Source organism: Trachypithecus francoisi, unplaced genomic scaffold (genome assembly GCF_009764315.1).
Source record: "Trachypithecus francoisi isolate TF-2019V2 unplaced genomic scaffold, Tfra_2.0 Lachesis_group10, whole genome shotgun sequence".
In the NCBI taxonomy this organism is placed as follows: domain Eukaryota; kingdom Metazoa; phylum Chordata; class Mammalia; order Primates; family Cercopithecidae; genus Trachypithecus; species Trachypithecus francoisi.
The window spans coordinates 14,521,204-14,545,643 of record NW_022681455.1 but is presented as its reverse complement, the minus strand read 5'-3'; the positions used below and the strand labels follow the sequence as shown (position 1 = coordinate 14,545,643).

General features: G+C 43.1%; 1 long non-coding RNA gene across 2 annotated transcripts in view; it reads right to left on the bottom strand.

Annotated features, from left to right (window-relative positions):
- LOC117086753 overlaps window positions 1–21,684 on the bottom strand; it is a 74,442-nt gene extending 52,758 nt beyond the window's left edge. For both annotated transcript variants that reach the window (XR_004438562.1, XR_004438563.1), the window contains exons 1-2: window positions 21,358–21,684; window positions 8,872–8,952 (exon numbers count right to left, since the gene is read on the bottom strand). This is a non-coding gene — a long non-coding RNA (uncharacterized LOC117086753). The remainder of the gene's footprint in view (window positions 1–8,871; window positions 8,953–21,357) is intronic.
- Window positions 21,685–24,440: the final 2,756 nt, after the last annotated feature.

Below are 24,440 nucleotides of genomic sequence, written 5' to 3'. Positions count from 1 at the left end.
AGGGCAGAGACTTCTGAAGTTACAGTCTTGCCACTTAACAGCAAGAAAGAGCTTCCTGAAGCCAAAAGCTCAACTATGTGCTGCTCAAGAATGGCATGCTGGTAGTGGCAGGCAGTCTACAGAGGAACAGAGAAACTACATGGAGAAGCAGACCCGGGCTCAGTGTTACCTCCTTCTCCATAACTGTGGGACTGGCAGGGAGAAAGGAAAGTGGGGCAACAACCAAAAGAAAAGCCCAAATGATTGCTTTTGTCCAGGCACAAATATCGCTAGTTATGCCATGCCCCCACTGAGCCTCTAGATCCTTGTCAAATCCTCTTCCGCAGACTAAAAATAATCACTCACATATAAACAAACGTAAATATATTTTTAACATGCCTCAGAAAACCCACCTTCCTGTTGGGTTTTGGGGCTGTCTCTCCAAGTCAACTGGTATATCACAAAAGCAGCTGCAACTGCTTAGAACTTTCCACCACATACAGGCAAATGTGACCCCAGGTGACATCTGACTGTGAATGCCAAAGTGACTTGTGTTGTGAGATTAGAATCTCTAACTGCCTTGTGGTTTCAGAAAGCAGGAGAGGCCAGAACTTAAGAGAGGGTGAGGGCTTAAAAATTCAAGGTGAAGAGTTCCAGAAAAACCCACACATTTTGAGGGTCATTTGTGTGGCTTCCTGTGGAAGGTTTTAAAAGCCGGAGTACAGTACTGTTGAGACGTTAGCCAGTGGAAATAAAGGAAGCCTGCCACCCAGCCAAGCAGCTAGCTGGATGGCAGGCCTCAGTTGGGGAAGGTATTTCACCCTGTGAGGGCAGGCAGCGAAGGAAGAGAAACCAGCCAACTGTCACCAATCTGAAAGAATTTGAGGGCCAGAAGGATAACAGCATAATTTTTAAAAAAAAAAAAAAAGCATTTTTTTAAAGGCATACACAGGACATATGATCCCTAAGTAATAGCTCGTAATTAATAAATAAACCCTGTGATCCTGCCAAAGTACTCTTTTTCTAACTCATTTGCAGACATTAGATGCCTCTTACCTCTTCTTTGCACTCATCATCATTCCACAAAAATAAGAGATTGGGGCAAATAAGGATTTGCATCAACGGGACATTTTGTATTTTTCAAAGAGCAGTCCGTTCCACTGAGAGGTAAGGATAACATAATTAGAAGAAAATTGTGGGATGTGCCCATGGCCAGGTGTGGTGGCTCACAACTGTGATCCCAACACTTTGAAAGGCCGAGGTGGGAGGATTGCTTGAGGCCAGAAGTTCAAGACCAGCCTGGACAACATAGTGAGACCCTGTTTCCACAAAAAAAATTTTAAAAATTAGCCATGCATGGTGACACATGCCTGTAGTCCTAGTTACTCAAGGGACTGAGATGGGAAGATCACTTGAGCCCAGGAGTTCCAGGCTGTAGTTTGCTTTGGCCACACCACTGCACTCCAGCCTCGGTGTCAGAGCAAGGCTGTCTCTAAAATTAATTAATTAGTTAAAAAAAGAATTGTGCCCAAATGGCTTAGAGCTGGTTAAGTGACAGATGTATTTTGCTGTGGACCAAAGTTAAGGTTGTTTGACTCTTAGGCACTTCTTTGGCCATGACCTCCTGCTTCTGGTTCTCCTGATAAAATGCTGGAGGCTCAGTCCAAGGTAACAAGCAAGAAGTGGGCTCAGGAGGACAGAGCTCTGGCTTCCCAGATGCACATTCATTCACAGGCTCCTACCTCTGCCATTGCAGGTTCCTTGACTTTGGCCTTCAGTCTTGACTTATTGTAATTTCTCTGCTTATGGGTAAAACGAGGAATTCCTGTCACATTGCCAACACCACCCCCTTTCTTCTCACCCCAAGGAGGGTGCAGAGAGGGGGCGAGACCAAGCCTGCCCAGAGTTGGAGTCTTGAGACGTGAGGTAACGTTGGTTCCCCATCTATGCTGAAACCTGAGGGAAATTGGCAGGGCTTATGAGGAGGGGAGGGCCGGCCTTGAGATTTTCTTTATGTTTGGCCTGGATGTAGTCCAACCTTAAACTCAAATGAAAACTTGAGAAATGTTATATTACCAAAGAGCGCATGTGTGTGTTTTGAGATGAAGGTAATGGAGTGGGTGGTGGCAGCCAGTCACAAAGCGCAGCTTCAATCCGGCTAAACAACTAAACCCTCACTGAAGAATCCAGGCCCTCTTGACCGCACCCTAAGGAGGAGTCTTTACTACCCCAATTCTTGTATTTTGTGTTTGCGCCCATCCAGGGAGCTCTTAGAATACCTGGGTCCCAGTCCCTCATGTGGTTACTCACCTGAGCTAAGTCTCTTCACTTCTCTGATCCTCAACTTTTCCCATGCTCTAAATTAGAGGTATAAATCGAGTGTCAGGGATCTTTTCGTTCAAAGAACCAAGTTCTAGTGCAATCACTGGCAAATGTAATTTCTAAATGTTAAAAGTCATCCATGCTTCCAAGATGCAATTGAAAAATGGTAAATGTTGAGAGGCTCAATGCATTTCGTTTCTTTTTCAAAGGGCCTTTCCTATTTCAGGCAACCGTGCCTGCAGTGAGTATGAGTGTATGAAAGCATATGTTTGCAAAACAGTTGAAATATTTGCGTATAATAGCATTTTCACAGCAGTTAGTATAAACAGGGAGAAACTTAGGAGTGGCTTTTCGTGGGTGTCTATGAAATGACAGATTGTGCAATTTTTAGGAAGAAAAAAGCTTGAAAGGAAAAACCCTAGAGGCAATAATATTTTGACCTTGAGAGAAAAAAATATGCTAGTTTGTGTATAGAAAATAAACTCTCCTTCAAAGTTTACGTTCAGAAAAATCTTGGTTGCTTGCTCATAAATAAATTGAGGACAGAATTGTTGATTATTGAGGTTAATGTTCTTTTACTAAAGTGGAAACATTGTATGTAATTAGATTAAGAAGAGATTTCGGTAGAAAGAGTGACGATGTGAGTAATCTTGAGTCAACAAAGGCACATTTTGATTTTATTAGCTAGCTATTAGAGCAATCTTTGGCATTTTATGTGTGATGCAGAGCATCAGGATGTAGCTGTTGAAAGTCATTTGTGTCCGCTGTCTGGACTAATTGAGCGACAATAATAAAACGCTGTTTTTAGATAAACAATGGGTGGCGGAGCTCCATCGGTCCCTGCAGGGAGCGTGTTGATGCCTTTCAAAGAGCAACTGGCTGAGCTCACGTGCCACAGTCATTTCACAGAGGAAAGTCAAGTCGTTTAAATCAACTAAATTGAACGCAGTTTTGAAATGGAAATCAGTAATCCCAGTTTGGAGCTGCCTCCTTGTCAATGGAAAGCTAGAGGCTCGGATCGCCGTCTGGTTCTCTCCCAAGTCTTATTCAAAGGCAGGAGGCCCCTGAGCCACGCAGATTTCAAGTTAGCAATACCAGGGAAAGGAATATCATGTGTCGTATGTTTTGTGTAGTGCGTTAGTGCCGAACAGGCTGACATGGAAATATCATCATAAACCCAAGCTGCCTGCTCTATGTCCCTCCCTTCAGTGCACACAAGATGGGCCCTAGACAGACGGACAAACAGAAGGCTTCCAGGAGGATGTAAGTGGGTAACGTGCTGCTGCCCTTGCCCAGTAGGAAGGAATTTCTCTTGGAGGCCTCCCTCCTCCTCAGAATGTGCCCTTTCTCCTTCCCCCATGCCCTTTAGAATAAAGCATGTCCAGAAGTGAACCTCAACTTTGCATCAAGATTAGGATCTCTGGTTACAGACTGAGAACAGAAGAAAGCAGGCTGGCATCCTCCGACTCACTTTATCTTAACGTAGGATCACACAACCACCAGGCTTTTGTGGCAGCCAAGGGGTGGTGGGGGTTCTTCAACATCTCCCTCTTTTCAGCTATCAACCTTGTGCAAACAGCCACATGACCTAAGGAAAGAGTGTGCTGGCTTGACAAACATGGCTTTGAGATAGGTTCACGGCACTCCACAAACTAATTGCATCTTCCTTACCCTGCTATAAAATGTTGTTGTTGACCAGCACAATAGCTCACTCCTGTAATCTCAGCACTTGGATGAAGCCAAGGCTGGAGGATCACTTGGGCTCAGGAGTTTGAGACCAGCTTGGAGAACATAGTGAGACTTTGTCTCTACTAAAAATAAAAATAAAAAATGAGGCTGTAGTCCCAGCTACTCAGGAGGCTGAGGTGGGAGGATCACTGGAGTCCAGGAGATTGAGGCTGCAGTAAGTGGTGACCATGCCACTGCACTTTAGCCTGGATGACAGAGTGAGACGGTTTCAAAAATACACAAATACACACACACACACACACACACATAGTCACCACTGAGCTTTAGGAAGCTGGGTGCAGTCCATTGACATTTTCATTCAGTAGCTCTTACCTGAATACTTGCTAGGCATAAGGTCCTGTGCTGCCTGCTGGGGATATATCATTGCAAAAGACCAACACATGGCACTTGAAGATAGATAGATGATAGGTAGGTAGGTAGATAGATAGATAGATGGATAGACAGACAAATACAATGCAATAGACTATTGGTCTGCTGATACATGTTTAGGAAGTCACGAGTGGCTTTCTCCCTCCCAGCACACCCAGCCCTAGATCAGTCAGTTGTCTTTTAGAGCTTACAAGGGAGGAAAAAAAATATTTTTTCTGCTGTTCTTCTAGATTCCTCAGCAGGGGACTATAAATTGGGCTGACAAAAGACAGATTAGCAAGAGAAATACAAGCAGCAGTTTATTAACATGTGCACCCTGATTACACATGGAAATACCTAGAGGTGAGTAACCCAAAGGAGTGGTTAGAACTTGGGCTTATATACCACCTTAACATAAAACACAGGAAAAGGGGTTTGAGGTTTCTGGGGGAGGCAAGTTATGGGATGGTGACGAGGAAAAGTATGATAGACAAGAGTTGTTTAGTAAGGTTTGTTATGTGGATTTAAAATAGTACCTTCTTCACTGATAAAAGTTGCTAAGAATACTCCTTTTCCTGGTATGAGAGAGGGAGATATCTCTACAAATCTAAATTTCCTTTATTAAGAAAAACCATGTGCCTTGGTTTTAGAGTTTTCCTGAGACTGCTAGTTCTCAGTAGCCTCAAGCTCAAAACAATCCATACGCCAAAGAGGCATATTTTGGGGTGGCATATTCTGGTACCTCTCAGGCTACTCCTCACACTATTTTCACTTGACTTCCTAGTCACCTCATCTGCTCTTCACCCTGGACACTAGAGAAAATTCTCTGGCTCTGTCATAACCGAAAGCACGAAGGTCTTTCTGTGCATTCCTCTGATCTAAACCATTGTGACAGATTAAAACTAGGCTTTGTACAATCTTTAGTTGATGACTCCTCTGAGTACTGCCTCTCTGGAACATAGGCCAAGACAAGCAGCCAAAACATGTCTTCACCTTCTCTCTTAAGAGCTTCTTCCTGACTTTCTTGCATCTTGGACATATTTTAGTAATTTCTTAAAAAGTATTTGCAATGGTTAATTTTATGTGTCAACTAAACTAGGCTATTGTGCTCATTTGCTTGGTCAAGCACCAGTCTGGATGTTGCTGTGAAGGTGTTTTCTTTTAGATGTGATAATATTTTAAATCAGTAGACTTTGAGCAAATTAATTTTTCTGCATAATTTAAATGAGCTCAGAGGACAGAGCATCAGGCCAAAGATGGTTATTCTCAAGCTTAAAATCTAATGGAATTTATCCTGCTAGGTTTTGAACCTGCTCAGAACTTTTGAGTCCCCTTTTCCTTCTGATTTCTCCTTTTTGGAATGGGCATGTCTGTCCTATACCTGTCCTAACATTTCTATCTTGCAAGTAAACTTGTCTGGTTTCATAGGCTCACAGCTAGAGAAAAATGTTGCTCCAGAATGAATCACACTGAGTGTCACACACACCTCATTTAGATGATATTTAAAAGAGATTTTGAACTTAAGAGTTGATACTAGAATACATCAAGACTTCCAGGAGTGTTGGGTTTGGGTGAATGCATTTTGTATGTGAAAAGGATGATCCAGAGGCTGGTCTGTGACAGGCCGAATTATGTTCTCCTGATCCAAATTCATGTTTTGAAATCCTAACCCTAGTGCCTCAAAATGTGACTCTATTTGGAAACATAGTTGTTGCAAATATAATAATTAGTTAAGATGAGGTAATACTGGAGTAGGGTGAGTCCCTGATAACAATATGACTGGGTATCCTTATCAAAAGAAAAAATTTGGGCCAGGCGTGGTGGCTCATGCCTGTAATCCCAGCACTCTGGGAGGCCGAGGCAGGTGGATCACCTGAGGTCAGGGGTTCGAGACCAGCCTAGCCAACATGGTGAAACCCCATCTCTACTAAAAATATAAAAATGAGCTGAGCGTGGTGGCGTGTGCCTGCAGTTCCAGCTACTTGGGAGGCTGAGGCAGCAGAACCACTTGAACCTGGAAGACAGAAGTTGTAGTAAGCTGACGTAGTGCCACTGCACTCCAGCATGGGCAACAATGAGTGAGACTCTGTCTCAAAGAAAGAAAGAAAGAGAAAAAATTAGACACAAACACACACACACAGAGGAAAAACACCATGTGAAGTTTGGATTCATGCTGCCACAAGTCAAGGAACTACCAGAAACCTGGAGGGAGGCCTGGAACACTAGATCCTTCCCTGGTGCCTTCAGAGGGAGCATGGCCCTGCCAACATCTTGATCTTGGATTTCCAGCCTCCAGAACCATAAGACGGTAAATTTCTGGTTTTTTAAACCTCTCAATTGGTGGTACTTTGTTATGACAGCTCCTGTAAACTCACAGAGTGTCCCTTCCTTGTCACCTCTGCATTGCACTCCCCACCGGATCAACACCTGGAAGCCCACCTTGTTGGAACCCTTATGTCACATAGGGGTGACAAGAAGTTCCTGCCTCTCAGCCCCAAGTTGCTGGCCTTTCTGGATTTTGCGCCCTGCCATTAGCACGAATATTAGCATGTTCGTAACACAGACATGTTAGGATTGCTCTAGCTCCAAGTCATAAAGCCCTCTTAAAAAAATGAAGCCAAAAAGCGTCAAGTGGCTTAAGCACATCAGCACCTGAAGTATAAGGATTTTATCCTATACTTTTCCTGCTGAAACACACATTGGTTTTAAAAAAAAAGTGAAAGGGGAGAAAGCAGCCTCAAAACTTATCTTTGTGTTCACTGAAAATGTTGGCACTGTCAGGGCAAGGTTACTCTGCAATGCTCAAGGGCATGTTCAGTTAACTAACTCAGAAAAGAAGGATCCAGATTATTTCTTTCTTCAAATGGTTGCCTCTGATGAATTAGGAATACAGGATAAAATAAGAAACACCAGTTTAGGAGTTGAGGACCAGGGTTCAAATTCTGACTGGATCTCTTACCAGCTGCATGATCTTAGATAAACGACTTGTCAAGCTCTTTGAGCATCATTTTTCTTATCTATGAATGAGAGGTCAAAATCCCTATCTCAGGGAGGTATAGACTTTCCCTTGCTTAGGCCTCTGATTCCTGGAAGCGGGGGAGTATTTTAGCATGAAATATCCAAGTTATGCAGTGAGAATTCATCATTATTCACATGAGGAAGGGTTGTCTTATAGATGCTCCACCCTGAAGATGGGAAAAGACTACAGGGAGCCACCCATGGTTTCCCTTTGGGACCAGCAGTAACTGTCGTCTCCCAGGGGAGGGGTCATGTTTTGTGGAGTCTAGAGCTTAATTAACTTGGGAGGTCATTTTGAAGGAGCAGAACTCATCAATTCAAATACAAAAGGAGGTGCAGGGCTTGAAAGAGGCTTGCGTTAGCAACAGGTCCTGAAGCATGAGCTTCCTCAGCTGCAGAATAAACCTAAGCACGTCCCCTTTGGGATACGAGAGTAGACTCAGGACCTTGGGCAGAAGAGTGAGGAGGAAAAAGAGGGAAAGATTAAAATGATAATAATAAGAGGATTAAAATTAGCAGGGCATGGTGGCGCGTGGCCTGTAGTCCCAGCTACTCGGAGGCTGAGGCAGGAGAATGGCGTGAACCCAGGAGGTGGAGCTTGCAGTGAGCCGAGATGGAACCACTGCACTCCAGCCTGGGTGACAAAGCAAGACTCTGTCTCAAAAAAGAATAAAAAAATAAATAATAATAATAATAAGAGGATTCTAGAACTCCCATCTGAAGCTGATTCAGTATGACTGGAGTGTCGATAAATGTCTATATTCAGGATGTCTATAAATGACTGCTACTAGATTACATTTCTTCAAAAAATATTTTTTTCTGCTAACTGAGTAGACCTGAATGCCTGCTCAGATCTGAAAATATTCTATCTTATTTTGTCCTAACGTGATGTTAAGGGTGGATTTCTTTTTATGAAACTCCCATGTGTAGTTGGGACCTGGCTTTAGTTCACATGTGGCTCATCCCCAGTGGTCATACTGAACCTGGGCAGGCCTACCAAAAGCCTGTGATGGGGTTCAGGACACGCTCCCTTAAAATACAGCACCTTGGCATTTGAGAAAAGCACAGAAGCAGGAAGTTTACTTCTACCATGCCTTCTCCCTTCTTCCTTCTCCCTTGAAGCAAGTCATAAGACCTCATATGACAGGTGTCCTCCTTACTCCCAGAGAAAAGGAAGGAAGACACAGAAACACCAAGAAGAATATGGACAAGCAGGCCTTGCTAAGCTCCCCTCCCTCCCCCGTTTACGACCATGACATCATACTCCATTTGTCCAATCACACTTTCATCAAACCCGAACATGAAAATACACAGGTTTCTCTGTTTGGGAGAAGTTTCCATGTCATGTAAAACTTATATTAAAGAAATGTGTATGTTTTACCCTTGTTAATTTGTCTTGTGTTATAGGAGGTCTAAGCCATAAGCCTAGGATAGATGAGGAAAAGATACTTATACCTGTTCGTCTGAAGGCTGAGGGATGGTTCTTATCAGACTGGAAGGAGCCATGCACTGAGAAGTTGACCCTGTAACAAAGCCCTGGAGGTGGGAAAGAAGGAGGAATTCAGAAATGCATTCAGCACATATTTATTGACATGTGCCTAAGTCCACAAGCACATATCAGAAGCCCTTGAGGCCAGTTATGTTTTAGAATTCAGAAATTTTCAGATTTTAGAAAGGCAATATGCATAAACCAAATATTATATAACATCCCTAGAGGGGTTGGAGGCAACACTTTGCAAATCAAACACGGTATTTCCACAGACCTGTCTAGCCAGATATATGAATATTCACACCAAGTGGGATAAATGCAGCCTTACTTCACTTCATGTTTTGCCACCAAGTTGGTTATAAAAATTTTTGTGTTTTTAGAGGTTTGGGGATTTTAGAATTATGGATAGGGATTGTGGACCTGGGCCAGGTGCCGGGCAGTGTTCTGATGCTGGGGAAATAGCACTAACAGGAGCAGAGCAGAGGCCTGAGGGAGCTGGTAGGCTCTGAACAAGGGATGGTTCCCCAGTAGGGCCCTGGCAGATGCAGGTGTAATCTCCATGGGGAGAAGGGGAGAGTTTTAAAGGGAAAGAAAACAAAACAAAACAACGATAGAAATGGTGTTCCATTAAAGTTCTAGAAAACATTAGTGCATAAGCTTGAATGCTTTAAAAAATATCTCCAACAGAAAATCACACAGAGAATAGAGGCTCCCTCCCTCCTTCCTGTTAACAATACACAGCTCAGTGGCTCTGGTGACTGGAGGGCCATGGGCCTCAGCTGGAAGATGTGAGTGCCCAGCAGACTGGATGAGCACAGCTGATGCCCACCCGACAGAAACAGACCCCGATGGAGAGAGACCCACTCTGAGTGGTGGTTTGTGACTGTGTGTTGGGATATGGGGGAGACAAAGGTACCCCTGGGACAGGTGGCCAGAATATTTCCTGGGGTCTATAACCTGTAGGAACCTGTAGGAACTGACATATACACATATGACTATGCATGTGTGTTTATATATATGTATTAACTATTGGGAGGAAGACTTTTCGTCTATTCACTTCGTTTGGAGTGCTTGGGGGCCTGCAAATTAACTAGCAATAGACAAATTAGCAGAAGAAAAAAGGAAGTTTATTTACACGTGCATTGGACATCACTAATGAGTAACTCACTGAATACCCAGAGGTAAGGGCTTATATACAGGTTGAATATCCCTTATTTGAAATGCTTGGGACTTAGAAGTATTTCAGATTTTGGATTTTTTCAGATTTTGGAATGTTTGCTTATGCATAATGAGATACCTTGGGAATCTCAGGCCCTATGTCTAAACACAAAATTCATTTATGTTTTCCATGCAACTTATACCCAGAGACAGATGATAACTTCACACAGTTTGAAAAAGAATTTTGCACATGAACAAAGTTTGTGTTCCGTTCGTATATGTGTCTGGAATTTTCCACTTGTGGTATCCTGTCAGTGCTCAAAAACTTTCTGATTTTTAGAGCAGTTTGGATTTTGGATTAAGGATGCTCAATTTGTACCAATATAACAAAAAAGGGAGTAGCAGGAATTTACGGATTCAATGGGAAAATGTGTAAGGTGCTGTGAGTTTTTCTTTGTGCTAATGGGAAGGGGTAATGTGTCCACTTCCTGGAATTTGCAGGAAACCCCCTGAAAGCAGGGTTAACAGCAGCCTGTATTTTTGAAAGACTCTTTGTTAGTCAGATAAGGAAAGTTCAGATAAGATTTTAAATATTTTCACCTCTAAACAATCTTTATGCCAAAGCTGCCATCCCTTTAATACATATATGCAGCACACACATACACATGTAAATATATATTATATAGGTATATCTATACGTATGATATACCTATATAATATATATTTATACACACATGGGATATTCTATACTTACACCGCTTACGGCGATTATTTTTAAAATCTCCCTCTGCTTTTTCTCTTGTTCACCTCTGCCCCCTCCCAAGATCCTGGCTTGCCCTCCTGAGGCCTGCAGGGTCAGGACCAGATCGAGGAGAAATGAGGAGGTTGCAAAGCAGCATGTGTAGACTGCGTGGTTTGCTGAGAGCTTTCAGGGTAGTGCTAGGCTCTTAGGTTCGCCGTGAATGTAAGTGCAAATCAGTTATGCTTGGCTCAAGTTCTTTACCCTCTAAGTAGATTTCCCAGGGAGTTTCAGAAACACCAGCACAGGAGGGATGAATTTTCCGAGAGTGCGTGCTCCTGGATTAGTGGGTGTACGCAAGAGCCAGAGAAATCTGGGCTCTCACGTTCACTGGGCTCCCACTGGTTAGAAAACTCAGGGTCTAAACTCCAGCGAACGTTCTCAAAAGAATCTAAGAACCTCGTTACCTCTTCCTACATTGTGTGGCCACTGTTGACTCTCTCCCACAGCACTCCCAGAAATTGTTCTGGATTTTTTTCTAGGAAACAGCTTAGGGACATTTATCTTTCCCCTGTCCTCCTTGGGGAGAGCATGTGTGGACCACTCCCCACCGGTTGGCATCTCAGCTCAGCCCCTTCGCCTCATCTCTGCTCTGCACAGAGTTTCCCACAAAATTTTCCCACAAAGTTTTTTGTTAGCGTTTATCGAGGATTTCACCAGCCAAGCAAAAGCCTCTGCCTGCAGGCTGATTGGTCGGTCACGAAAAAAAGGTGAAGACATTTCTGATGAACGGTCCCATTTGAGAAGGGAAGAACAGCCCCGTGGCCAAGTCCTCTGTGAGTGTTTTGGTTTGCCTAGTAGACCGCTTCTGCCAGTGTTTATCCAGCACAGGGAAGGTGCTTTGAATAGATGTCTTTGCTGACACGGAACCCTTTGCTTTGTGAATAGAGCGATTACTAAACAATGAAGCTATTACATTAGGAGCAGGAGCCGGCTGGAGCCAACAAATCTCCTCTACGTTTACAGAGCTATAATTATCCAAAGTTTTAAAACACAATGGTATCGGCTGAGAGGGAATATCTGGGAGGGAACCAAGCCATCCCAATTAAAGGAGTGATGCACAGCCCCATGGATTGGATGACTCCACATTAATGGTGTGGCGATTTTTTTAGATGTCACTCAAGTTAACAAATGTGCTGAAAGGTTTGAGCAGAACAAATGTGCAGGGGGGAAAATCGGATCAAGAAGAGAGATCTGTTTTATAAGAACATCTACAAATTGGTTGCAGAAAGCATTCCAGGCTGCTGTTATGAACACTAATCAAGAGAAAAATGTTTCATGAGGTTTTTCCCAGATGAAAATAAGAGCTTTTTCCATTTGCCATTTCATTTCAAAATAAATTCTTTTAACCTCCAGAGGACCCCGCGTGACAGAGTGGGGTGGGAGGACAGCATTGCGGGGAGGTCTGAGTGGCTCGGGGTTATGGGGCTGTGCCGGCACTTAGGCTCACCATAAAGATTAGGGGAAATCAGTTGTTATGAGAGATTGGAGACTCGATCCTATAAATAGATTTGGCCCAGATAGTAGCATTGGACTCTGCTTTGCCAGTGAAGGTTGCAGTATGTGCTCCGCCATAACCATCTGTCCTAAAATGGGTATGGGCCACATGCTTAGGGCTCCTGAGCACTTCAAGACCTACAGTCTAAATCAAGGGTCTATTCCACCTGTTACGTAAGTTGAGGGCAATTCTTCCAGGTAAACAGAAAAAAACTAAAAGAATAGTTATGAAGGCAGTAACAAAACCAGACAAAAGCATCTCTCATTCATCATCTTATGCCTCTGGGAATGTTTGCTCTAATGGAGTGCGAGTTCCATCGGGGGCGGGGAGGGGGCCACCATGGGGGATTATTTCTTCAATGATGCTTCCTTCCATCTGTTTGGGGGCACTGCAGCAGCACCACACAGGGGCTCAGCTCAGTTCTGAAGGCAGAATCCGGGAAATGATTTGGGTCATCACAGGCTATACCGCAGAGCCCACAGTAGGCTAAATCAGGAAAGTGGGGTGCTTGCCAGGTTTTTCCCAAGCTGTCCTTTTCTGGCCCTTTGCTGATGCTCCTGCTGCAGTGGAGTCCCTCCCCGCTTTCAGAGCCCTGTTGGTCCCCCTTCTGATTGTTTCCCACAGAAGTACACTAAAACATGCTGTCAGAGCACTTGCTAGCTTTCACTTACTCCAAGGGGAGAAAAAGTTTAAGTCTCTTTATCAACTTTCCCATAAGTATTTGCATGATGATTGCTGCAAAAGCAGTATTATAACAACATAAAAAAAAAAAAAAAACAATTAAAACAGTTACCAATTAACCCACCACCCTACTACCATTTGAGTACCCCTAAGCCCATTTGTTCACTGAGCCTTCACCTGCTTTGTCCATTCTGCTTTGTTAAATATTTGCCTATTTCTAAGTTTTACTATGGAAGATAATACCACCATCAACACGTGCATTCTTTTTAACCTTCTGTGAAAGATCTCTCCAGAAATCTGGACCGATGCATAGTACTGTGAACCGAATTGTGCCAAAATTCATACATTGAAGTGTTAACCCCCTGTATTTGGAGATAGGGATGTTAGAGAGATAATTCAGGTTAAATGAGGTCAGAAGGGTGCAGCCTAAATCCTTATGACTGGTGTTCTTATAAAAAGAGAAGGAGAAAGCAGAGCTCTCTCTCTTCCTCCGTGTACACAGAAGAAAGGTCACTTGAAGACACAGAGAGAAAGTGGCCATCTGCAAACCAAGGAAAAGGCCTCAGGAGAAATCAAATCCGCAATGCCTTGGTCTTGGACTTAACAGCCCCTAGAACTGTGAGAAAATAAACGTCTGTTGTTTAAGCCTCCCAGTCTGTGGCATTTTGTTATGGTAGCGCAAGTAGACGAATACACACAGTGTTGGGGTTGAAAGGTGAGGAAGAGAAAAGCAGCCTTTGACATTAGGAGCAGGCCTGGCCCTCACAGCTAGCCCATGTGTTCTCCTGCTGAACACAAACAATTTCACAGAACTCTAACATCAGACAAGGCCACTCTGAGGCCACAAAGGATCAGGACAAGAAAAAGACCACTCCACAATCATGTCTGAATCCAGACAAATGCACAAACCACAAAAATGACCCAAGCATCTTCCTATATTGGATAAATGAATGACTGCCACAGCTTCCTTACCCATTTTAAGCTTTAGCCTTGCTCTAGTTTTTTCGCCTCTTAGATTAGATTTATTCATAGAATTACTCTCACTTCCTGAGAGCATCCAATCCAGAACAAAGCCAAGCCCCACTTCCTTAAATCTTCCCCCTAAACACCTAATATGAGCCAAAATCCTATCACAAGTCCTTTCTAAGCTCCGAATGAGCAACTCTGTGGTTCCTTGTAAGCATTAAACCCAGCTTGGCGTGTGTATATTTCTGGTGGTCACTGGCTGAACAATGTTATCAGTGATGTAAGTGTTTTTGTGATTTTTAATAAACATTTAACATTGTATCAAAGAAGCTAATCAATTTTGATTGCTTCCAAAAATTTTACACAACCCAACCAGCAACTTAAGTGTTAGGGTCTTTTTCAATTAAGTGGACAGTATAAACTGAATCTTGTTTCAATGTGTATGTTTTATTGTTTTGTAGGCTAATCATTTTCCCAGGTATTTAATATTTCTCCTCTACTAGTATTTCCTTTCATCTGTCACCAGTGTGATATTCAATGATGAAAAAATAATTTTTGTCTCCTAGTAAAAATATTTCACAAGTTTCCTGGAAGGTGAGCGAAGTATTTGAGGGATTGTAGTATTATAAGACTGTTTTTCACTGCTGCTTCTGAAATGAAACTCATGGCCTGGGATTTAGGGTCCTCATAATAGAAACAGCATTGCACGTGCACACACACACAACAAAAATGGGGGAACACTCAGCAATTACAATCCTCATTTCTGTAACTTGTCATGTTGTCATAGCTGGTGATTATAACCTCTTTCTTCTACTACCCATTCTGTATTTCCCTTGCCTTCAACAAGCGCCTCAGATGGTCACAAATCTTCATTTCTAAAGAGTCTGAGCTAATGTCCTTCCTGGCTTGGGTTGTTACAGTTTTCCATTGGCCTTAATCATAGGGCTTGGTAATATTAAGAGGTGCCCTAAGGGATCTCCTGTAGTCCAGAAATACTCTTCCTTCTCTCTGTTGTGGAGTAGTAATCCAATTTCCCCTTGGTGTCAGAGTCAGTCACCATAACCAGCACAGTAACTCCTTTCTTTGTCTGTTGATTTAGAGGAATGAGGAGTCCAAAGTGGTTTCATGGCAGTCTTGACTTCCAGTTCAGTGGAAGCATTGCTGTGTCTCCCTGTGGAAGTATTCTTCCGTCTAGAACAAAGACCTGTGGGCCAGCAGAGCATGAAGTCATGGGAACAAAAAGCAAAATTTACTAGTGGGTAACCAGGAGTAATAGTGAGTGGTAGAACCCCATTTCAACCCCTTGATTCCTGGACCTGTGAGTTTCTGGTTACAGGAGAAACAGCATCATAGATTAAATGCTGATTCAGAGCATATACAGTCTTATAGAGAACCTTGACCTAACCCTGCAAGGTAGTGACACTTAGCTGGCACTAGACTGAATCTTCAAAAGTCCATTTCACTATTCTATCAAGCCAGCTGCTTCAGGATGATGGGGAATATGGTAAGACCAGTGAATTCTATGAGCATGAGCCCACTGCCACACTTCATTTGCTGTGGAGTTCTTTGGTCAAAAGTAATGCTGTGTGGAATACCATGAGGGTGGATAAGGCATTCTGTGAGTTCATGAATCATGGTTTTGGCAGAAGCACTGCAGGCAAGGAAGGCAAATTCATATCCAGAGTAAGTGTCTATTTCACTAAGGACGAGATGCTGTCCCTTCTGTGATAGAAGTGGTCCGATGTAATCAACCTGCAAACAGGTAGCTGGTTGATCATCTGGGGAATGTTGCCATATTAGGGGCTCAGCACTGTTCTCTGAGGCTGGCAAATCAGGCACTCGGCAGTGGCCATAGCCAGGTCAGCACTGGTGAGTGGGAAGTCCATGTTGCTGGGCCAAGGCATAATCTTCATCCCTGCCACAATGGCCGCTTTGTTCATGAACCCACTGGGCGATGACAGGGATGGCTGGGGAAAGAGGCTAACTAGTATCCACAGAGTTGGTGATTCTGTCCACTTGACTATTAAAATCCTCTTCTACTGAGGTCACCTTTTGGCAAACATTCACATGGGACACAATTATGTTGATTTTTTTTCCCATTCAGAGAGGTCTACCTACATATCTCTTCCCCAAATTTCTTTGTCACCAATTTTCCAGTGGAGCTCTTTCTACGTCCCTGACCATCTAGGCAGACTACTGATCACAGCTCATAAATGAGGATAAACAAATGTCAACCCATTTCTCTTTCCAAGCAAAGTGAACAACAAGGTGCACTACTCAAAGTTCTGCCCACTGGAAGGAATTGCTTTCACCACCATCCTTCAGAGATGTCCCAGAAAGGGGCGGTAGTGCTGCAGCTGCCTGCATGTTGTGCACAACCATCTGTAAACCAAGCCTGAGTCTTCTCTTCCTCTGTCACTGATCATAGGAAACTCCTCATGAGACTGGGAGAGATAAGGCAGTGTAGCAGGAGTGGGAACCATGAGCATCTGCATCACTTCTTCATGTAACTCACTTGTGCCTGCAGGGCCTGCTCAGTCCCAATCAGTCAAAGTCGAATCACTTCCATTTGATGATGGAGTGCTTCTATGCACAACTGACGTTATAACTTGCTGGGTAAGAAAACACCCAGTTCATGATGGGCAGCTCAGGTTGCATGGTAACACGGTAACCCATAGTTAAACATTTAGTCTTTACTAAGGCTCAGCAGCAGGCCAAAAGCTGTTTCTCAAAAGGAGAGTAGTTATCTGTGGAGATTGGCAGGGCTTTGCTCCCAAATCCAAAGGCCTGCATTGCGGTTCACCCATAGATGCCTGACGAAGGCTTCAAATAGCATCCCTATGTGCCACTGATACTCTAAGCACCATTGCTTGGCCCTGCTGGATCTTATGGCCCAAGCGGCAGAGCAGTTTGTATAGCAGCCTGGCCTGTTACAGAGTCTTCTCTTGTTCTGGGACCCACTCAATATTAGCAGCTTTTTGATCACAGTAACACACCCAAATGAAGAATATGTTGCCTCCAAAATCTGAAGAAGCCCAGTAGGCATTGTGCTTCTCTTTTGGTTGTAAGAGGGGCCAGATGGAACAACTTAGCCTTCCCTTAGAAGGGATATCTCAATAAGCTTCACAACATTGGATGCCTAAAACTTTCACTAACGAGAGGGCCCCTGAAGTTTGTTGGATTTATTTCCCACCTTCTTACAGGCAAATTTCTTACCAATAGGTCTAAAGTAGTTACTGCTTCTTGCTCACTAGGTCCAATCAACATAATGCCATTAATCACATGGACGAATGTAATACCTTGTGAAAGTGATTGAGACTCCCATGAATTAGATTATAATACAGTGCTGGAGAGTGTTAGCATAACCCTGAGATAGAGCAGTAAAGGTGTATTGCTGGCCTTGCAGTGAAAGAAAACTGCTGTTGGTAGTCTTTATTGACAGATATGAAGAAAAAGACATTCGTCAAATCAATAGTTGCATATCAGGTTTCAGAGAATATGCTAATTTGCTCAAGCAATGAAACCACATCTGGTACAGCAGCTGCCAAGGGGAGTCACCACCTGGTTAAGCTTATGATAATTCACTGTCATTCTGCAAGATCCAACCGTCTTTTACATAGGTCAAATAGGCAAGATGAATGGGAACGTGGTGGAAATCACCACCCTTGCATTTTTCAAATCTTCCGATGCTGTCACTAATCTCTGAAATCCCTTCAGGGATGCAGTATTGCCTTTGGCTTACTATTTTCCTATATAAGGGCAGTTCTAGTGGCTTCCTCTTGGCCTTTCCCACCATAATAGTCCTTATCCCACAGATTAGGTAACCCATATGGGGATTCTGCCTGCTGCTGAGTATATCTACTCCAATTATGCATTCCAGAACTGGGGAAATAACCACAGAATGGCTTCTGAGACCCGCTGGGTCAATAGGACACAGACCTGAGCTAAAACTCCGTGAGTCATCTCACCTCCATAAGCCCCTACTCTGGCTAGTGGACCAAATGATGGTCTCTGTCTCCTAGATTCCATGTCAGTTCAGAGCCTTTGTCTGGTAGTACCCAAAAGATCTGATTATTTCCTTTTCCTCAAGGCACACTTACCCTGGTAAAAGGCTGTAGGTCCCTTTGGGGAGGCTTGGGGAAAAAGTAACAGTAAAATTATTGGCAGTGTACCAGGGTCCTTCATCAAGCGGACCTAGTTTCCTTTTCATTCAAGGGGTTCTGGCTCTGTAAACTGGCTTAAGGCTGGGAATTCATTTAGGTGCCATGATTCCCTACTTTTATGATTCAAGATAGACTTTTGCTCACTTGAACATTGCTGTTTACACAGATAAATTAACAGTTTAGTAGGCTTTCTATCTGCTTCACTTCTGAAAACATCATGATCAACTAGCTAATGCCATCGGTCTGGAAGCCAGGCTATTCTGATTGCTGCTTTGACTCTACTGTCCCTTAAGGTAACCACACTCACTTTGCCTTTGGTGGTTAAGAGCTGCCACATGGCTCCTGCCACCCTAGGATCCAATCACTCCATTGCATTTAGGTTTCCCAGTTCAGTGACTGCAGATCCCACTGTAAAGTCTCACCTACAGAGAAGAGTGATCACGGAGTTTTTCAAGGATACCAGGGATTCCCTCACAAATTTATGTCTCACAATTGTGGTGAAAAATATCTCTTCTGGACTCTCCCTGGGTGAGGGGGAAGATACTAAATGACAAATCCACTCTAACATTTCAATCTCCCTAAGCCTTTGAATCTCTTCCTCTATATTAAACTAGGGCAGTTCTAGCATTTTGAACTCACTCAATATTGCCCACCTTTTGGTCCATGTTTCAGCCAACCAACCAAATTTAGTCCCTTTGTGTTGCTATGAAGGAATATTTAAGGCTGGATACTTTATAAAGAAAACAGGCTTCTTTGGCTCATGGTTCTGCAAGCTGTACAAGAAGCATGATGCCAGCATCTGCATCTAGTGAGGGCCACAGGCTGCTTCCACTCATGGCAAAAGGTGAAGGGGAGCTGGTGTGTGCAGAGATCACATGGCAAGAAAGGAAGGTGGTAGGGAGGGAGGTACTGGGCTCTCTGAAACAACCAGCTCTTGTGGGAACAAATAGAGCAAGAATTCACTCACTCTTGCAAGAATGGCACCAAGTCATTCCTGAGAGATCTGCCCCCTGAACCAACACCTCCTACTGTTCCCCACCTCCAACATTGGGAATCAAATTTCAACACGGGATTTGGAGGAAACAAGCAAACTAAAGTATAGCACAATTAGAGCCCTTTCTAACTGCCTAAGCTGTAATGTTAAGTACAGAATCTCGGCTTAGTGAGTCCACATCAATGAATTCCACCTAATCCAACTTTATATTCCTCCTGCCATTATCCCACACCCTCAATATCCACTCCCACACGTTTCCCAGATTTCTATCTGTATAAATTAGAAAATTCCAGTAGTTCTTTTGAACTGTAGTACACTTCCTTGTGAATTACATTTTGTACCTTACCTTTAGGAGCCTACTAGGACTTGAATCAAGTTATGGGTCTAGAAGCAAAGAGGGGTGATAGAAATGGGTCTTGAGAAGAATCATTGTCTAGCATGTCATCTACTACAGAGGAGGTCATTACAGTTTTCTAGGACAATGCAAGTTTAATCCCATCAGATGAGAGGTGAGGGGCTGAAGAGGCCACTACCACTGGGAGTGGGAAGGTGGCTTCCACAAAGGATAGAGAGGCCTCTTCCACTGGCAAATATTTATCAGATTCCAGGGGCTCGATTTCCCCAGTTTCATCAGGTCTTCCCACATATCCCCATTCCAACTATCAAAGTGCATATCTTCCTCACTTCAACGTTAGACTCCTGTGAGGCTGAGAGTTTAACCTGTGCAGTAATTCAGCCAGTCTCAGGATAAGATTCTGTGTTTGATTTTTAGCAATCATAGCCCTGCTGCTAAAAGCAATAACGATATTTCAGGGCACACATAGAAGATTTCAGGTTTTGTACATGGGGCTTAAACTGAAGATTCAAATCCCTGAGCTCATCCTTTTCTTTCCCCACTTTGTCCAGTGACATTTGGATCAACCAGCCAATCTCATTATACTTGTTAGTTTGCCAAAAAAAATTGTTCGTAAGTATATACACAGCCCCCCACAACCACCCCCAGCTCCTTGCTTCTTGTAAGAGGTTGCTAAGGAGTACCCAATGGTGGTATTTTACATATCTCTATTGTAAGATCATGCCATGGACTACCAGTGCTCTCATTACTACTAAAAATAAAGTCATAAGCATCTTTAAATCTAATCAGATTAGAGAGCCAATTCCAGAAACCGCAGAACCAATTCAGAAAACCCATCGTTAACATTCCTTTTTTTTCTTTTTAATTTAATTTAACTTAATTTTTTGAGACAGGGTCTCATTCTATTGCCCAGGCTATAGTGCAGTGGTGCTATCGCAGCTCACTGCAGCTTCAGCTGCCTGGGCTCGAGCAATTTTCTCACTTTAGCCTTCTGAGTAGCTAGGACCACAGACACACTACCCTATGCCTAGCTAGTTTTTTTTTTGTAGCGATGAGGTCTCACTATGTTACCCAGGCTGCTTTCAAACTCCTGGGCTCAGGCGATCGTCCTACCTTGGCCTCCCAAAATGATGGGATTACAGGCGTGAACCACAGCACCTGGACTTCATCCTTAACATTCTGTTTCTCTAGAACTATAAAGGAAGTGGGGATAGTCATACGACATTGCACATGTACTAAATGCACTGAATTGTACACTTAAAAATGTTTAAAATATTAATTTTACGTGTATTTTACCACAATAAAAAAAAAGTTACAAAAAAGGAAAAGAAATATCACAGGCCTGAATGAAGGTAGGCAAGGGCAAAAAGACCCTCAATTCAGAGTTTAACTCAACAGGAAGTGCTGATCAATTTGATGGTTGAATAAGGATAAAAGCTCAGAGTTTTAGAGTTTTAAGAAATAAAATGTGAGTCTAAGGTTTTCCATCTGTAACTTTACATTCATCTTTCTTCTAGGATTTAGTCAAAAGCCTTTTCAACTTTTGGACCAATGATTCTATGCTAATTTGCACTTTCAACTGAACATTCATACTGTAATTTTGTCCCAGGCAGAATTAAAGTAAAGATTCAAGATCTGGGCTTGAATCTTTACCTACTTACCAAGATGTACCTACTACTTCCGGGGACAACATTCATGATTCTTAAAGATTTCACAAGCGTGCCTTCTAAGGTGAATTATAAACAGTGCCAAAGAATTTGCTTCACCACATGCCTATAGGGTGGTGAATCAGGCTTAACTCTTCCTCCCCCACCCCCATTTCCCCATTCACATCTCACCTGATGTATTCCTTTGACCTACTTTTTCAGAAATCAAAGAAGTAATCTTAGGTGGTGATTTGAAGTCCCACAGCCATTGGTACTTACTCCTCTTAAGCTACTCTGCTTTCTGTTCCTTCTTTCTACTGTCCAGGGTAAGTGGCTGGAAGTAGTAAGGGGTCAATGCCAAGTGAAATCCTCTGGCATTTTCTTCTGACATCCAGGAATCTGCAAAGTGAGTTTGCTGGGAGCGTCCAGTTTTTTCAGCTTAACGTTAGGTGTACTTTCTGTCTTCGGCACAAATTGTTTCCAAATGCCTGTGGGTTGCAATATGATTTTCCCATCTTGAAAATCGATTAAAAAGGAAGAGATTCTTCACTTCTCCCCACCCCACCTCCAGGCACTGCAGATGGCGATTAACACCCTACACAGCCCCTCCCCGTAGCATCATCAATTTTTTGCCTGCATTGCATCTACTTCACAGTTCGAGACATGCCAAATCACACACGTTCTAAGTACTTGTTGCTAGCAACAAATCTCTCTTCCTCAGTGGCCAAGCAGACTATATTTGGAATGTCAGAGCACCTAGCCCTTCCCTGGCCCACTTCCTTTAGTTGAGAAGTCTCCAAGCCTTAAAGTAACCTCACCCATGTTTCCTTGGGTTCTGCTTGTTGAAGGAACTCTTTGGATTATCTCAGCAAAACACAAAGTGACAACAAAACAGAGAAACAATCAGATTCTTTTCCATGAACTCCTTTTCTGTAAAAGTGAGTGTTATTAATCCCTACCTTATGAAACAATTGTGAATGTATTTAATGAGCTCATCAAAATATACATACATATATATATAGAGAGAGAGAGAGAGAGAGAGAGAGTCTCACTCTGTTGCCCAGTCTGGAGTGCAGTGGCACAATCTCGGCTCGCTGCAACCTCCATCATCTCACAGGTTCAAGCAATTCTCCTGCCTCCCAAGTAGCTGGGATTACAGGCGCTCACCACCAAGCCCAGCTAATTTTTTTTTTTTCTTTTTGGAGACAGAATCTCATTCTGTTGCCCAGGCTGGAGTGCAATGGGGCAATCTTGGCTCACTGAAACCTCCGCTTCCTGGGTTCAAGCTTCCTGCCTCAGCCTCCTGAATAGCTGGGACTACATGCAAATGCTGCCAAACTAGGCTAATTTTTTTGTATTTTAATAGAGATGGGGTTTCACCGGGTTGCCCAGGCTGGTCTTGAACTCCTGAACTCAGGCAATTCACCTCCCTCGGCCTCCCAAAGTGCTAAGATTCCAGGCATGAGCCACCATGCCCGGCCTAATTTTTGTATTTTTAGTAGAGACCGGGTTTTGCCATGTTGGTCAGGCTGGTCTCACACTCCTGACCTCAGGTGATCCGCCGACCTTGGCCTCCCAAAGTCCAAAGTGCTGGGATTACAGATGTGAGCCACCATGCCCGGCCTGAGCTCATCAAAATATTAAAACTAGTCCATCTTTAACGGCAGTGTAGACCTAGCACATGGCTGGCAGTGTATAACTGCCAGGTGTTTCTCCTCTTTTTCTCACTGTTTCTCTCTCTTTTTTATTGAGGTAAAATTCACATAACATAAACCAAATCATTTTAAAGTGAACAATTAAATGGCATTTTGTACTTTCACAGTGTTGTACAATCACATCTGTATCTAGTTCCTAAATATTTCCATCCCCCCCAAAAGGAAACGCATCCCCATTAACCACTCTCCATTTCCCTCTCCTGAGCCTTCACAAACAACAATCGACTTCCTGTCTCTGTACATTTACCTGTTTCGGTTATTTTATTTAAATGGATTTATATGTGTCTGGCTCCATTCGCTTAGTGTAATATTTTTTAAAGTTTTTCCATATTGTAACACGTTTTGGTAATTTATTTCTTGTTCTATCTGAACAATCTTCTGTTGCATGGATATACCACAATTTGTTATCTATCTGTTGATGAACATTTGTGCTGTTTCACCCTTTGATGTTTGTAAATTATAAATAGGGCTGCCATGAACACACATGTACATGTATTGGTTTGAGTGCCTGTTTTCAATTCTTTTGAGTATATAACTAGGAGTGAAATTGGTATTCACCCTTTTTTTTTCTTCTCTTAATGATCTCATGTCTGCATGATCCTTAATGATGCCCTGTTTTAAAATTCCTGACATGGTTTGTCACTAGTTCATTTGTCTCTAGTTTAACTGACCAATCTTGACAGCAATTTTTCACTTTTATTAGTATTTTAAGGAATCTGCCTGTGGTTTTGAGAACCTTGTCTGCTTATACATTTGGATTAGTGATAATGATTGCTTTCTCTTTGGATTTGTTTTGCCACTCCTTTGGTAATGTCTGGAGAGGGCTGCTTAACTGACATGATCGAGGCTCCATTCGTTTGTCCTGGGATCTCTCATCAGGCCTGTGCACTCCCAGACCTCTAAGGGCCGGGACCTGCATCTTTGTCCGAGGGCCATCCCCGGGCTGCCTGAACTTACTCAGCCTATGGCCATAGTGGGCTGGAGGTGCGTGGGAACTAACAGCCTCTGGAGGAAACCTTTAACTAAAGACCAAAGGCTGTCAGGGTGTAAATGCCCTTCTTGCCCTTCGGCTGGGATAATTCTGAAGCATATTTTACTTAGTTTTCTAGAGTTCTTCTTGGTAATTAATGCAATCAAGCTCCAATCTCCTGCTGTGATGACTGCCTTCATAACACACCCTTTATTAGTTATCTGTCTTCCCTTCATATCTCACTTCCTACCTGTTCCTACTTGTCTATTTCCCTGTGAGGGACTGAATTGTGAGCCCCTCAAATTCAACATATGAAGCCCCTAAATTTATTTGTTCGAGTCTGAAGTCAAGGTACCTAAGAGTGTGGCTTTATTTGGAGATACAGCTTGAAAGAGGTGATGAAATTAAAATGAGATCATGAAAGTGCACCCTAATCCACTATGACTGGTGTCCTTATAAGAAGAGATTAGGACGCAGACACACACAGAGGGAATCCCATGGGCAGACACAGGGAGAACACAGACATCTGCAAGCCAAGGGCAGGGGCCTCAGAAGAAACCAAACCTGCTGACTCCTTGATCTCAGATTTC